The sequence below is a fragment of the Anarhichas minor genome, unplaced genomic scaffold (assembly GCF_050575085.1).
Source record: "Anarhichas minor isolate MPS153535 unplaced genomic scaffold, ASM5057508v1 ptg000067l, whole genome shotgun sequence".
Taxonomy (NCBI): Eukaryota; Metazoa; Chordata; class Actinopteri; order Perciformes; family Anarhichadidae; genus Anarhichas; species Anarhichas minor.
The window spans coordinates 399598-414709 of NW_027466513.1; the positions used below are offsets into that span (position 1 = coordinate 399598).

Sequence of the window (15112 nt, forward strand, 5' to 3'; positions counted from 1 at the left end):
AAACAATAAGTGCTAGATGCAAACTAGTCTGCTTATTCAAAGCAGTAGAGAGTAACCTTCCATACATTTTCCTTGTTTTGTAATCCTTTTTTGCAGAGCATAAGTTGCATCTCACCCCTCACCCCATCCCCCACCTCTCTTTTGATCTCTGTTGGTTAGTATTTTGTAACATTGCAGGTGCTTGCAGGTGCAGATCTCGCGACAGTTTCAAGGCACCCTGTGACATCTATTCCTAATGTGTGTGCAGTGCACCCTATATGATCATACTGTTTCACTGTTTAGCGATTCCCTCATGACACTTTAAGACCAACAGGTGCCTGTCTCAGTGAATAACCTGACCAAATGTGGTGGGAACACAGAGAGACAGACAGACAGAGAGAGAGAGAGAGAGTGAGAGAGAGAGAGAGAGGGACGGACGGACGGAGGCGGCAGTGATCAGACCTACACAACAATTTTAAAAAAGCAACGGTTGGAGGCTGAACTTTTGAACTCATTTCAGCGCCTTTTCTGCGCGCTCAGGCAGCACGTTACTGATGATCAACGGCCTGACTCCTGGAAACACAACACTTCTTCTGAAGGTAAGCATGTCAGCTAGCTAACGTTACATTTGAATTTGAGGCTTTGTTTTCTGCAGTTTTGTGTCGCCCTTGCAAAAACGAGTCATTCAACGTTAATAGTAAGTTCACTTAGCTATCTAAATGAGTTGAGAGTTTACTTTTCGTGGATGTAACATGGGTTATGGGTTTCTGTGTTAAACATTAGCTAGCTTACTTTACCAAAGGTTTGCTAGGAAAATGTTTAGTTGTCATTTCTGTGGCAAGTCAGTTAAAGCTAAAACATCGAGGGGTTATGTGCTTCATTGCAAACTTCATAGTGATGAACCACGTTGTTTATTTAAGTGCGTTGAAGCTGGTTGCAAGCAGACCTTTGTTAGATATGGAGCTATAAGGCTCATTTCTACCAGAGGCATAATGGTAACCTATCAGCTAACGTTACAGCTAAGCTAACGTTACTGTTGGGACGGCTGTTAACTTTACCGCTTATAAACTGTCTGTTAACGTTACCGCTTATAAACTGTCTGTTAACGTTACTGCTCATAAATGTGCTATGTCTGTTAACGTTACCGCTCATAAGTGCGCCATGTCTGTTAACGTTACCGCTCATAAATGGCTATGGCGTTATTTGAAAGCACATGTCCAGACACAAAGTAGCTAATTATTAAAGTGAGTGGATGGTCAAATGTTTTCACGGTCAGATCTTCATTTACTGCCCACATGCCACGGAGACACAAATAGCAGACAGCAGTATTAGTGACATGTACAGAGAATCTGCTTCTCCTCAGTCATCAGCTGTTCCAACTGAATCACATGACTGTGGCCCTCACCTGCATGACTCAGAAAATGTTATAGAGACCAGCACAGATAAAGGTGATATGGATATTTCTGAAAACTTCAGTGATCTTTTTCTCTGTTTATTCTACTTGAAATTGCAGGGACAGTTTCTACTACCTGCTTGGACCAAACTAACTTCACTGTTTAAAAATGACACACCAATATCAGATGAGGACATCAGCAAAGTTTGTGAGTCTTTGAGAATTTGATCTTTTCTCTGCATGTCATAGAGGGCCAATGAGGACAGCATACTCAAGAGCTCAGTCTTTCAAAAAAGGGTTCAACTATGTGGAGCCTAAGAAAATGTTTTTAGGACGAGATGAGAACAGGACTGATATGTTTTCATATTATGTGCCTGTGAAAGAGACTTTAACCCTTTAGGCTCTGCAAAGACAATACATAAAATATTAGCTGTCTATGTATCTGATGATAATTTGCCAGTTCATGTAAGGTCTGACACAAACCACATGTCACTTGTTTTATTGTGTAGAGAGAAAGATTTCAAAACATTTGTGTTCTCTGAATTACTAACAGACTTGAAGGATTTGGAGGAGAACGGGATCGTAGTATCAGATGAAACAGTAGTCAAAATAACCTTATATTGCATTGCAGGACATAATTTGGGCTCTCATGGCATTGGTGCCTTCACTGAAAATTTCAGTCACTCGCAATATTTCTGTAGGTACTGCCTAATAATCCGATCTGAATTTCAGGGTGACGATCCAAATCTGTGCGGAGCAGAGCGCACCATTGACAGCTACAACTCTGCTGTTGATCGCCTCCAGACCCAAGATAAACCAGATGTGGAAGGAGTAAAGTTCAAGTCAGTATTCAATTCTTTGAAATACTTGAATGTCTGTCAAAAGAAAGACAATTTGTTCCAGTGCTTTTGTGAAACTTCTAGGTCGAAGGCAGGTGGCATTGCTAAGAAGAATCTCCTTTAAAGTAAGTAAATTGTACACATATCTAACAAATATCTGAACATTTTAATTGGTACAAGAGCAGTTTGTGCAGATAATTAAGACAATTTACTCTAATCTTGCAACATTGAATTAATTTGCTCCTGCCACCTTTCAGACATTGCATTCAAACTCTAGTGGTTGTGGACTTGGATGGGAACAACTTGCTGGCTTTTATGACAACCAGGAAAACGGTGGGATTTTAATCCATTTAAATGCCCAAAGCAAGCAGTTGTTTTTTTTACTTTTAAAGATGATTTTTTTGTCATTCGTGTTTTATTGGACAGCAGAAGTAGAGAGACAGGGACCACAGTGGAGTGAGAGGGGATGATCTGCAACACATGGCCCAACGGGAATCAAACCTTTGTTGCTGCGATAACAATATGTGGTACGGGCTAAACCAGGTGAGGCACTGTTTTTATTTTTGAGTGTGAATTTAGCCATTTCATTTTAATTTGCAACCTTTGCATTGAAAAGAGTAAAAGTTGATGCTTGACATGATTTCATCTTTCACTTAAGAGGATGTATGTCCACCCCTTGTCTTTTTTCTCTTTATTCTTTCTTTCAGGTGTGATTACGACTACCAGCGGTTGTACTTCAGATGGACCTCATCACCCTCTTTGCTGTCCTACTAGTGTAACCTTATGATCGGATACATACAAGTGTTGTCAAGGATAAACAGAGGTAAGTTGTTGTAAAGTTCAATGTATGTTCATTTAACAAGAGAAGGCTTTAGGGTCTTCTATTTTTGTAAGCACTGTTTAGCCATTTCATGTTCAAACAGTGTATGCATGTATTGTTGATGTTAAGTACTGCATAAAACTAGGCATTTCATGATCCAATGTGATTTTAACTTCTTGCCAGAATAACCTTTTTTGACATACTGTGAATTTATTTTGACTTTATTGACATACCATACGTATTATGGCTATTTCTTATTCATGAATCATATTTGTAGCTTGACCTTTTTATGAAATCTTTAACCCTACTCTTTGTTTACCCTTTGGTAAGTTTGTTCTGTTTTACCCTCTTTAATGTTTTGTGTTTTTATAGTTTGATTGTTTTTTGTGTGAAGTATGAGAACCATTTTGCAACTGTGTAAGTGCTATATAAAGTTATATTATTGGTGATGTTACTGTTATTATTATTGTTAGTATTGTTAATGTTTTCTATGTTGTCTTTTTTTCTGGCTGGAAGATCATGCTAGCCCACAGCGAACACCAGATTGACTTGTGAGTCTTCAAGCAGAAATTATGACAACACCTGCCTAAAGTTCCAGTTTCCTGAACAGCATACCCTGTCTGTATGAGACTCTGTCCCACCTGTCTTCAGTCAAGTCTGGACCCAATGACTCAGACACCAGTCTTGTCAAGGCTAATTAGAGGTAAGCAGTGCGATAGGTGCAACTCAAACTTCACTCAATCAATCATCCTCAGGTGCACGGTCTGAGCCAACCGCTTCATGCAAACATAGATGAAACCACTGGAATATAGTTTTGTATTAGTACTATTTGTTTTTTAGTGCTCTGAACTGATATCCCCCTTACATTACGTTTCACGTAGCAGTAAAATGTCATTAATTCTGTGTACTATCTTTCCAAAATCCACCCAAAAGGGGTTTGCACCTGTGTCTTTGCACCCAAGTGGGCCCTACAGTGCACTCTTATGTTTATTTGATGGTAAATGCTGGGGGTCATTGTTTCCTATTGAACTGGGTCTCCGCCATACAGTTTGATTTTTGTTAACGAGAAGGCAGTTATATTAGCTATTGTACACTGAATAGCTCAGTTATTCAAATGCAATACAACTCAACAACAGGATACAGCTTACTGTATTCTAGTTTCTCTATTTATTTTGCAACAGTAATGTAATTGATTTTAGAGATATTTAAAAGGTCTTAAAAGTCATTGAATTAAAAAAATTAAAACAAAAAATGTAGAATTGATGGAATTAATAAGATGTGCAGATACCCTGGTTGTATCAAACATGATGATTGTCTTTACACTGTGTGCACAATTAAAAGGCAAGTTGTATTTTTGAGTATTAATTGTATTGAACAACTACAGAGCTCTCGGTCAATCCAAAATGTTATAAACCTCAAACCTGAATATTTAATAAAGTAAAAGTGAGGTTTTGGCTTTCTTAGGAGAATATATATGTGTGCACAATTATTATGCAACTAAATGAAAAATGTTCCCATCTCACTTGTTTATTTTTATCTGTTAAAGTGAGAATAATAAACAAACAACTCAAAATTTACAAATAAACGTTATTGATATTTAAAAAAAATAAAATAATCTGTGACACTATTATTTTTTATTAAGTATAAAGTGCTGGTTTCTTCTAGGTCATTGGAGCTCAGTTTAACAGCAGAAGGCAGTAAATGTTTCTGTAGGCATCATGTTGAAGCACTGCATCAATCTAACTTTGCCTTTGTTTCTGTTTTTGGGTGCAGAGAGGATCATTCCAGTCCACAGTGAATACCTGATGGTCAACATACGAGTCCTCAAGCAGAACTGGTGAAAATACACGCTTCATGTTCCAGCTTCCTGAACTTCATGTCCATGTGAGACGCTATACCATGTTGAGTGCCCTCTTCAGTCAAGTCTGGACTCAGTGACTCATTACTCTTGATCAACTCAGGGCAAGTGGCTAATCCTTTCATGTTTATTCATGGTTATCCTTCATATATATATGGACACATGCTGTTTCTTCAAGATCTCAACACTGCTTTGTGAGTATATTGTACAAGATATTGTATCAGTTCAACCTGTTTTTCACAGAGAATGTTAGTTTCTTAAGGTATATCAATGATGGTCTGTACCTTGATTTACAATCTGCTTTATTTGATATTTCCTTTGTAATTTACAATAATCAGAAGTTGACTGAAATCTATGCCAACCAATTGTATTACGTTCTATGTTGTACCGTATTTTTGTACCGTGATGTCTTATACATTGTCACTATATTTTTTACGGTAAAGTTCTGGCAACCACAGCTGCCGGTAATTTACCGTTAAGTTGCATTTTTCAATAAAATGCCGTAATGTATCATACAGTTGTACTGTGTTTTTTACTGAGAAAAACTGTAATTAGCTTCACAATATAGTTGCTGTTTATAAGGTTATTTACCGTAAACACGTTTATAACATGGCTGTTATTTCTAAAGCAAATTACCGTAAACAGGTTTATGAAATCTGTTTTTTTTATAGTAATTTACCGTAAACAAAAAACAGTTCTCAACTGTGAAATCTACGGTTGCAAAAATAATATACCGTGATGTATTATACATTCTCACTTTATTTTTTACGGTGAAGTTCTGGCAACCACAGCTGCCAGTAATTTACCGTTAAATTGCATATTACCGTAAACAGGTTTATGAAATCTCTTATTTTTTATAGTAATTTACCGTAAACCAAAAACAGTTCTCAACTGTGAAATCTACGGTTGCAAAAAATATATACCGTGATGTATTATACATTCTCACTTTATTTTTTACGGTGAATTTCTGGCAACCACAGCTGCCGGTAATTTACCGTTAAATTGCATATTACCGTAAACAGGTTTATGAAATCTCTTGTTTTTTATAGTAATTTACCGTAAACCAAAAACAGTTCTCAACTGTGAAATCTACGGTTGCAAAAAATATATACCGTGATGTATTATACATTCTCACTTTATTTTTTACGGTGAAGTTCTGGCAACCACAGCTGCCGGTAATTTACCGTATATTACACAGAATTTTTTTTACAGTGTAGTAAGATTTAATACGAGTTGAACTGAATTGCTTAGATGTTTTGCAGAGTTGATCACTCTCCTAGATGGATTCAAACCCTTTCTCATGTTTATCCTTTCTTTCTTTTTCTTTTTCTCAATCTCCAATTTGTTCTTTTTGTCTTGTAAATGTCCTTTTTATGTTGAGCAATCCGTCTGTCTTCGTCTTTATCTGTCTTTCCCTCCTAAAACTCTTGTGGCCTTAACAACAGAGTTGAAGCGACACAAGAGGCTCTCTTGTCAGATAGTCTGAATACCAGAAACGTGCCTAGCTAATCTGCCAAACATGTCGGTTTGACTCTCTGACTGCTCATGCTTCTTTGTATTATTATCAGACTGGCATGCTGATGTTGCCGTGTTCCCAGATCTCAGAAATTACTTGAGTACAAATTTATTGTAACCGATAGAAATAATGTCCATAAGACTCATGTTGTGTTAAAATAGAATCATCCCCAGAAACCAACCGTCCCCTTTAATTGTTAAAATGACTCAATATACGGAGCTCTTGTAGTTTAAATTGTTCCGTTCGGTGAACAACAGAGGCACTGAGAAAGGAATGCACTCTGTATTTATTTTGAGTGTAGCCGGTGAAGCTGCAGTGGTCAATACATCTCAACTATGCAGGCCATTGCAGCGCCACTGCAGTGAGAACCAGGGTGGTCCGCTTTCTCACTGGAACAGTAGCTGCCTGGTTGGGAGACTTGATGAAGTGTCGTGGAATCTACATACGTAATTTTATCCCACAATCACATTCCCAGGCATGAGGCTGACAATAGCGACGTTGTATACTGTGCTGCGTTTTCATTTCTTGCTTGCTTGTGCAATGTCAGCTCGCATTTGAGATGTGTTAATGGTGCCGACGCCTAATGTTTTGCGAGTTGTTTATTTCTCACACGTGGTCAGGTGATGAACTGTGATGTCTTGCTGGTAAAGCACGGGTTCGAAACATGAGACATATCACATTTGAACATGCAGACTATGATTTTATCTTCGTGCAGATTATACTGGAGGTAGAACTGTATTCTGCACTGACTGAAACAGTCGAGAGCTGAGTGCACACAAGAGAGCAATGAGTGGGGAGCAAGGATGATACCACCACCCACTCTCTCTCTCTCTCTCTCTCTCTCTCTCTCTCTCTCTCTCTCTCGCTCTCTCGCTCTCACACCCACAAACACACAGACATCCACATGGGAGTTCATCAAGGTCATATTCAGCTCTATATTTCGCCTATGGGCACTGATAGCAGTTTAAATATAGATATCAGTCTTTCCTTTCCTCATGTGCTATCTTTCTTACTACATGTCTCTACTCTTCCCTCTCCTGTTGTATGTAACATATTTCTTATAACCCTTCTCTGTTCTAAGATCTGTTTCAATGCTGCTAAAAATGAGATACACAGCCTCTAATAAAGGCTACAGTAGATGATGAAAGTGTCCGTTCCGAGCGACAGATAAAGCCTGGCGTGTCAGCAGTTTGATGAAATGACTTTGTCCGAACCAATCAGGCTCGTTTGGGATCAGTTGACGTTTGGGGAGATCAGATGCCAGGTGGTGCACAGGAACGCTATTGTTGCTGCAGAAACCTGGGTTCAGCTCAGAGGTCCTCCAGGGTCTCTTCATTTCTGTGTCGGCAGTGTCCATAGAGCGCTCTTCTTGCTGCTAGTGACTCCTAGTGGTTGGTCAGGGTGTATTGCGGAGTGAATGGGTTCTGTGGTGGATAGCGTGAACAGAACAGCTGTGGTGAGCTGGCAGGTGAAAAAAGAAGCGCCAAGAGTCATTTAGTCGACTTTTTACAACCACCTCAGACTAATAGTTAGTGGGGGAAAAGACAAAATAATTATCTTAGATCAAACATTCTACACACTGATTTGTTGAGTATGTAGTTTGAAAGGTACTTTATATTTGCAGACCGTTGTGTAGGCAGCGACATGACTCTGCATCGCTCGGTTTCATTTACACTCATTGCACAGAGCTGTTATCCAATTCTTCCTTCGGAGTTTTTGCCGCATACTTTTTTATGAGAAACGTCAAATGTCAGTCCGTCGTTATTTTTGGAGAATCTGTTCTTAATGTGTGGAATTCCATTGCCGTCACTATGGTAACACAGTGGGCATGCCTGTCTGTCAAAAGAGAAACAGACGAGAGACAAAGAGCCTTTACAACGTTAGAATTCATGCTTCTCCATTCATGTCAAACTTTAACTGTATTCTCTGCTACTTGTGGAACTGTTTTGTCAATACTATTCATCGAGCTTTTACTACATCGTTTCATGGCATTAATGAAACATATTGATAAATTGCCTATTTATTTAGAATTCTATAAAAAAAAAGATGAATTAACATGCTTGAGGCTACTTTACAAGGACTTAGTCCTGCACGTGCACATTTCTTTCTCTAGAAAGCTAATTCAACCTGCTTTCTTATTTAGTTTGACGTTATAAAAACAAAAAGAGAGAGAGAGAGAGAGAAAGGGTTGACTCTACATGGCTCTCAACATGGTGATGGCTGCGCCGGCTGTAAGCAGCAAATGATGCTAACAGCACGAACAGTGTAAACAACGGCAAAGCTGCTGACAGAGCAAACAGTGTGTACCTGAGGGGGACCTGGCGGGTGGGTGCTATACGCTTCCGTGATGACGGTCGGGACTATTTTAGTGCTCTGAATTCCAAATTTTTATAAATCTTGAATTGAATTTGTGTTAGGAAGATCGAAACACTTTGCATTAAAGGACAACAAATCCCAGTGCTGAGGGAAATCCTGCGGACACCACATTATTGTATGTAGACCTACTGTATGCGTTTCTCAGTGTGTTATTGTTTACTGGACGGATTCACCAGCTGAGAGTCAGCTGCTTCTGCATTCCAGCCCTTTGCTTCTTCACCGTGGGTGGTGACTGCAGCTGAGAGGGTTTGCTGGGTCTCTGCTGATGTGCCGAGTTCATTTATTTATACAGAGGGTAGTCGAAAGAGATGAAGTAGAAAGATTTGGATGCTATATTTTCTTAAATTCACTGAAAAACGTACCTAATGGCCAGTAAAACAACTGTTTTATTAATGTTGGGTTTTGATGATAATTGGGTAAGGTTATGCAACTAAATGTTGGTTTAGGAAAGGATGTAATCACGGTTGCAAATGAAAAAAATAAGCACCATTAAACTATATTTTTGTCATTAATGTTCAACATAACGACTCCTTTTCACGTAAAAGTGTTGTTAGTGCTGCCGATCCCACTGAGAGTTGACGGCTCAGCCTGAGCTCTTTGCAGTTTTCAGCTCGTTGTTTTGATTTGGCGTGTGAAGAAAAGCCAAAGATTTATGACGCCAAAGAGACACAGATATTGTTTTCTCATGAGTTGTATGACCAAATCAGGAAAATACACTCCAATGAGCGCATGTTGCTCTTATTCTGCTGGATGTATAATTATAAGCATGCAGTTATGTGCTAACACATCATTTGTAAGACAACATCTCCTCCCACACAATTATAGACACAATTGTAAACATATGAGGCAAAATTATGTTGACGGCCTAAAAGATCTTCCACTTACATTAATGTGGTGCTGTTTACCTTTAAAAAGACCAGTTAGGTGGAAGAGTTGTTTTCCAGATTCATGTAGAATCATTGGACAATCTGCTAGACAGGTATTTTAGTTATTTTCCTGCAAGTCTATCCATTCCATGTGTCAGCCTGGCAATGCTAAAAGACATTATTCTCCATAGTCGGGGGGGGGGGGAAAGCTGTTGTGGTTTCGAGTGGAAAGGTGCTGAGGATAGCAGCAAAGGAAAGCCTGCAAAAATACAGCAGGTCGCCGTGTCGTGGAAAGATAGAATGAGAAGCTTTAATGTTAATCTTCATTCTAAGTCTGCAAATACATCTGATCCAACCCCACCGTACCACACAGCCCCCGTCCTCCTGCTGCTCCAGAGAAATGCAATGAATTTGCTCGGTGAAGTTGGCACCCCTCGATTATTAACCTTATTCCACTGTAGAACTGTAACTGGAAACATTTTTTTTAACAAGGGAGCCACTGTGTCTTCACACCAATGAAACCACAGAAAGGTCATTTGGATGAAACAACCAGGAGAGACAGCATGAAACCGATGGGAGGCCTAACTACTGCGTGGACAGGCCTGCCTGGGATCTGAACTAATTTTCCAAAAAATGAATTAGTTGTCAAGCCACCTATTTGACTTTTTTGCAGCCTGTGCAGTCTAGGAGTTGCTCGTTAGGTTATTTGGTTGTAAGTTGTGCTGTATAATGATGACTTTAATAAGTAACGTCATTTACTGCAGTGCAGAACCCATATGACTTTTTATGATGTTAAGAAGAAAAGAGTGTCATGTATTTGTATATGTACATTGGTTCGTTTTAATTTGGACAATAACGCAACCAACAATATGTGGTTTGCGTGTATGAGAGAACTTCATATCTAAATAGATTAACTTTGCTTGTGAGCAGTACCCGCACACATGTTACACTCTTTTACACATTTTTACACATTTTAAGAGGATCTGTCTTTGATTTCTGACATGTTTTTCCTCATGCCGCTGCTAATCAGTTATGGTAAGATAAGATAGAACTGTATTCATACAAACGGAAATTGTTGTGCAGCAGTTGCAGTAGAAAGTAGGAAAGAGTGCAAATATGAAATATCAATAAAGGTGATAATAAAACTTAACCCTTTAACTTAACTTGATACCCTATTTCCAACCTGTATCAAGGGCTCTCTAGAAAGCTCACTGGTAAGAAGAAATGATGTGTCAGTGTTTGAAAATGTACCTATATAGCATTATTATTTTGAACATTACTGGAAAATACTAAATTCTCATATTCACACAAAATACGTCTTAGGACAATCTCGTCATACACATCAGCTCTAAATATATGTAATAACTGTGTACTCTGATTTGCAACATCACTGATCCGTTTTACAAGATTACTGGCTAGTCCAACTAAAACCACTGTAATACACACAAAAAAAATGAGATACACAGAGAGGAGGGTAGGTAAAGATTAAACCGTAAGCTAAAGTATTACTCTGGAAGTGAGCAGATCCAGCAGGGAGTAGACGGTGCCAATAAAGAATCCCTCGTGGAATAACGGCCAAAATTAAATATTAGTCCACAGAGGATAGTGAAATGAGGTCTTGTGTATTACAGCTGCCTTTTTTAACTGGGACACATAGGTCTGCTGTACTGTAGAAGTCCAATTGACAGGCTGGCAATAAACAGATCAATGCAACAGACTGGAAAGATGTGCATGAGTGACCATTGATTGATACCCAACCTATCCTGCCATGCGAGAGGCCTGCTCTTATATAAACTTTCCAATAAATGGAACAAAATATAATAAGCATATGGAGGCATATGGATGTAGAATGACAGCAGCATTAGTACTGCAGTCCTGTGGTTAGATTTCTCGGGCTGATCTCATCAACAGAGTGGCTCCTCTGAAATAGGTCAAATTCACAACACATTAACCTTCACCCACATATGGGAATACTGTCATTTCAAATGTTGCTTAACAAGCTCACACGTGTGCAAAAGCGATTACTGTTGCCTGTTTCTCTTTCTCTTTCCCTTCTGTGTGTGTGTGTGTGTGTGTGTGTGTGTGTGTGTGTGTGTGTGTGTGCACATTTTTGAAGTGTTAAGTAGGTATTTCTTTTTTCCTCTTCTTTTCCTCGATTGGAGCAGAAAGCTGAGAAAGACAATATTGAAGACACTGGAGAAATGATACCAGATGTGCAGGAGTGCATATGTTTGTTTTAAACAGCACTATCTCAATACACATCTTGCCATCTTCACACATGAACTGCACCGGCTTGATTTCTATACTATAATTGTGGTTTAACCTGCTTACTGCGCTAGAAAAAACCCCATTAGAAGTATTTCGTCACAACCGCTGCTCTGGATAAACAGGAACATCTGGAGTTTCCCTGCCCCCACTCTAAAACTGGCAAAGGTGCCAACATTGCTGCAATCGGTTTGTCTCTCACAGATTTGCCCTTCTTTGTATCCTGCCTATGATAATAGACTGTGACATGTGACATCATTCATTTGCGTTGAAAAACCAACAGAAGGAGAAAAATCCTGTGGCCCAATTAGCCCTCTTAACGTCAGGAAGAAGCTTTATCTTGGTATGCGCTCTTAAATTTTACTGCTGTTTAATTCTCTGGCTACTGGATTTTTCCTCCAACATCAACAAACCACAGCTCACCTTTCCCAAATGATAAATTAATATATAATATGGAGTGCAAGTACATTCTGCATTTCTTAGAACCTGTAGTTATTACATGGACCCTCCTTCATTGTGAACCAACTACTCCATTAAAGTGAGTAACTATAAAGAGATTACAGAGACCTGACCTGGTGCTCTAATATGATATTAACGTGTATGAGGTTCCTGTACAAGGACATTCGTTATCTCTTTACCCTGGGTAACCGTATCAGACAAATGGTTATATAATATCCTTCCGCTACTGGTGTCCGGCATCTGCACCTTCTGTCCGTCAGTTAATCAATACTTATGGTCCATAGCAAGATATCTCAATGACGACTGGAAAGACTGGTGAAAACTTACAGCGTTTGCTGTGAAAATTCAAGGTAAACCAATGATGATTCCTCAAGTTTCTGTTGAATCCCTGACTATTTGTGTAGCACCAGTGTTTGGCCAAAATGACCACCTGTACACAAGAAAAAATTTAAATCTATAAAGCAGATAGACCATGAAATTTACTCATTCACGCTCCCCAGAGGATGAATTCCTTCAATGCCAGATACTCAATTTCATCTTGCACCATTCTTGTGCCAAAATGTCAACACAATATACTGTATCTCATAATGTAATAGTGGGTTTTTGTAACATTTGTTGTTCACAAAGAGATAAACGCATTTGTTGTCTGTCAGTTTAACGCTCTGAACAAACTTTACATTTTTAGTCCCACTGCCCAAACAATTAAAAATGGCAGTATATATTTAGTTTCTCCATCACGTCCATGCTGTCAGATGTAAGGAACCTTACAGCTTCTAGGAACCACCAGTGATGCTTTAGACTGTTATTCTGTGTATTCCTTTATTTTGGTGTTATGTCTACAGTTGCTTTCATATTTAATGTAACCATTTAATTTCATGTACAAACGTGCTTGTTTATATACATTATTTATCAAAGTACTATCTCAAAAATAAATGAGTAGTTTTGCACCAAGGTGACAAACATTTTTCATTTTCTATTGGATTGATGATTACTTGATCTTTCTGATTTAGTTCCTTCTTGGATTAATTATCATATTCGTACATGTCCTTCCAAGCAGTATCACATAAATGATAGGAAGATCAGGATTCTAGCAGCACAAGTCCTTGTTGCCAAGGTTAAGTCGGCCACTGTCTGGAACGGAGAAGTCCTTGGCCAAGCAGATGGTCTGGCACTTAGCTGGGCCACTTTCTCTGTCTAGGGTTGGCTTTTTCACGCTCATCCATCCAATCAGTCCTGCGAAGGGAGACAGAATGAGAGAAAGAGATAGTGAGAGGACACAGCAGAAAGAGAAAGGAGACATGTGATAGATTGAGGTGGTAGAGATACCGAATGGGTGTTCAGTCCATCTGGTCATTGAGACAGTTGAGCAGGATCGACTGTAACGTAAGTTAAGCTACAGACGTAATGTCATGTGTTTTACATTGTCAGTCAAGTCACAGTCAAAGTTGGGCTCCTCATTAAACCTTGGGCTAAAGTTTGGTCACCTAATAACCAATGAAAGAATTATCTCTTGCACAGAGACACAAGCACACCTCAGCACACTTAAAATAAAAAACGCTCATCCACCTACAGCTCAGCTAAAGTGTTAGCATACCCATCAAAAGTAGTTTTCGGACCAGAGGAACTTTTTCATAGTTCTTAGAAATCCCATATTTGTGGTGTCCGCAACCCAAGAACTAGGAACGATCCTTGTCTGAACTAGAACTAGGAACGATCCTTGTCTGAACTAGAACTAGGAACGATCCTTTCCTGAACTAGAACTAGAATGATCCTTTACTGTACTAGAACTAGGAACGATCCTTTACTGTACTAGAACTAGGAACGATGCTTTCCTGAACTAGAACTAGAATGATCCTTTCCTGAACTAGAACTAGGAACGATCCTTTCCTGTACTAGAACTAGGAACGATCCTTTCCTGAACTAGAACTAGGAACGATCCTTTCCTGAACTAGAACTAGGAACGATCCTTTCCTGTACTAGAACTAGGAACGATCCTTTACTGTACTAGAATTAGAACGGTCCTTTCCTGAACTAGAACTAGGAACGATCCTTTCCTGAACTAGAACTAGGAACGATCCTTTCCTGTACTAGAACTAGGAACGATCATTTCCTGTACTAGAACTAGAACGATCCTTTCCTGAACTAGAACTAGAACGATCTTTTCCTGTACTAGAACGATCCTTTCATGAACTACGATCTAGGAATGATCCTTGTCTGAACTAGGACTAGGAACGATCCTTGTCTGAACTAGAACTAGGAACGATCCTTTCCTGAACTAGAACTAGAATGATCCTTTACTGTACTAGAACTAGGAACGATCCTTTACTGTACTAGAACTAGGAACGATGCTTTCCTGAACTAGAACTAGAATGATCCTTTCCTGAACTAGAACTAGGAACGATCCTTTCCTGTACTAGAACTAGGAACGATCCTTTCCTGAACTAGAACTAGGAATGATCCTTTCCTGAACTAGAACTAGGAACGATCCTTTCCTGTACTAGAACTAGGAACGATCCTTTCCTGTACTAGAATTAGAACGATCCTTTCCTGAACTAGAACTAGGAACGATCCTTTCCTGAACTAGAACTAGAACGATCTTTTCCTGTACTAGAACGATCCTTTCATGAACTAGAACTAGAACGATCCTTTCATGAACTACGATCTAGGAATGATCCTTGTTCCTAGAACGCCGTTTTGAGGGACTTTTTTAGCTCCTATTTTAGTATAAGTAAGTACTCTCC

General features: G+C 39.1%; 1 long non-coding RNA gene across 2 annotated transcripts; it reads left to right on the plus strand.

Moving 5' to 3' along the window:
* Positions 1-456: 456 nt before the first annotated feature.
* On the plus strand, positions 457-5402 carry LOC142934270 (uncharacterized). Of its 2 annotated transcripts, none has more exons than XR_012947699.1 (9): positions 457-578; positions 1493-1580; positions 2105-2214; positions 2296-2336; positions 2469-2544; positions 2638-2754; positions 2919-3034; positions 3548-3734; positions 4805-5402. It is a non-coding gene; the product is annotated as an uncharacterized LOC142934270 (long non-coding RNA). The 2 variants fall into 2 exon arrangements; XR_012947700.1 differs by having other exon boundaries at positions 2641-2754.
* Positions 5403-15112: the final 9710 nt, after the last annotated feature.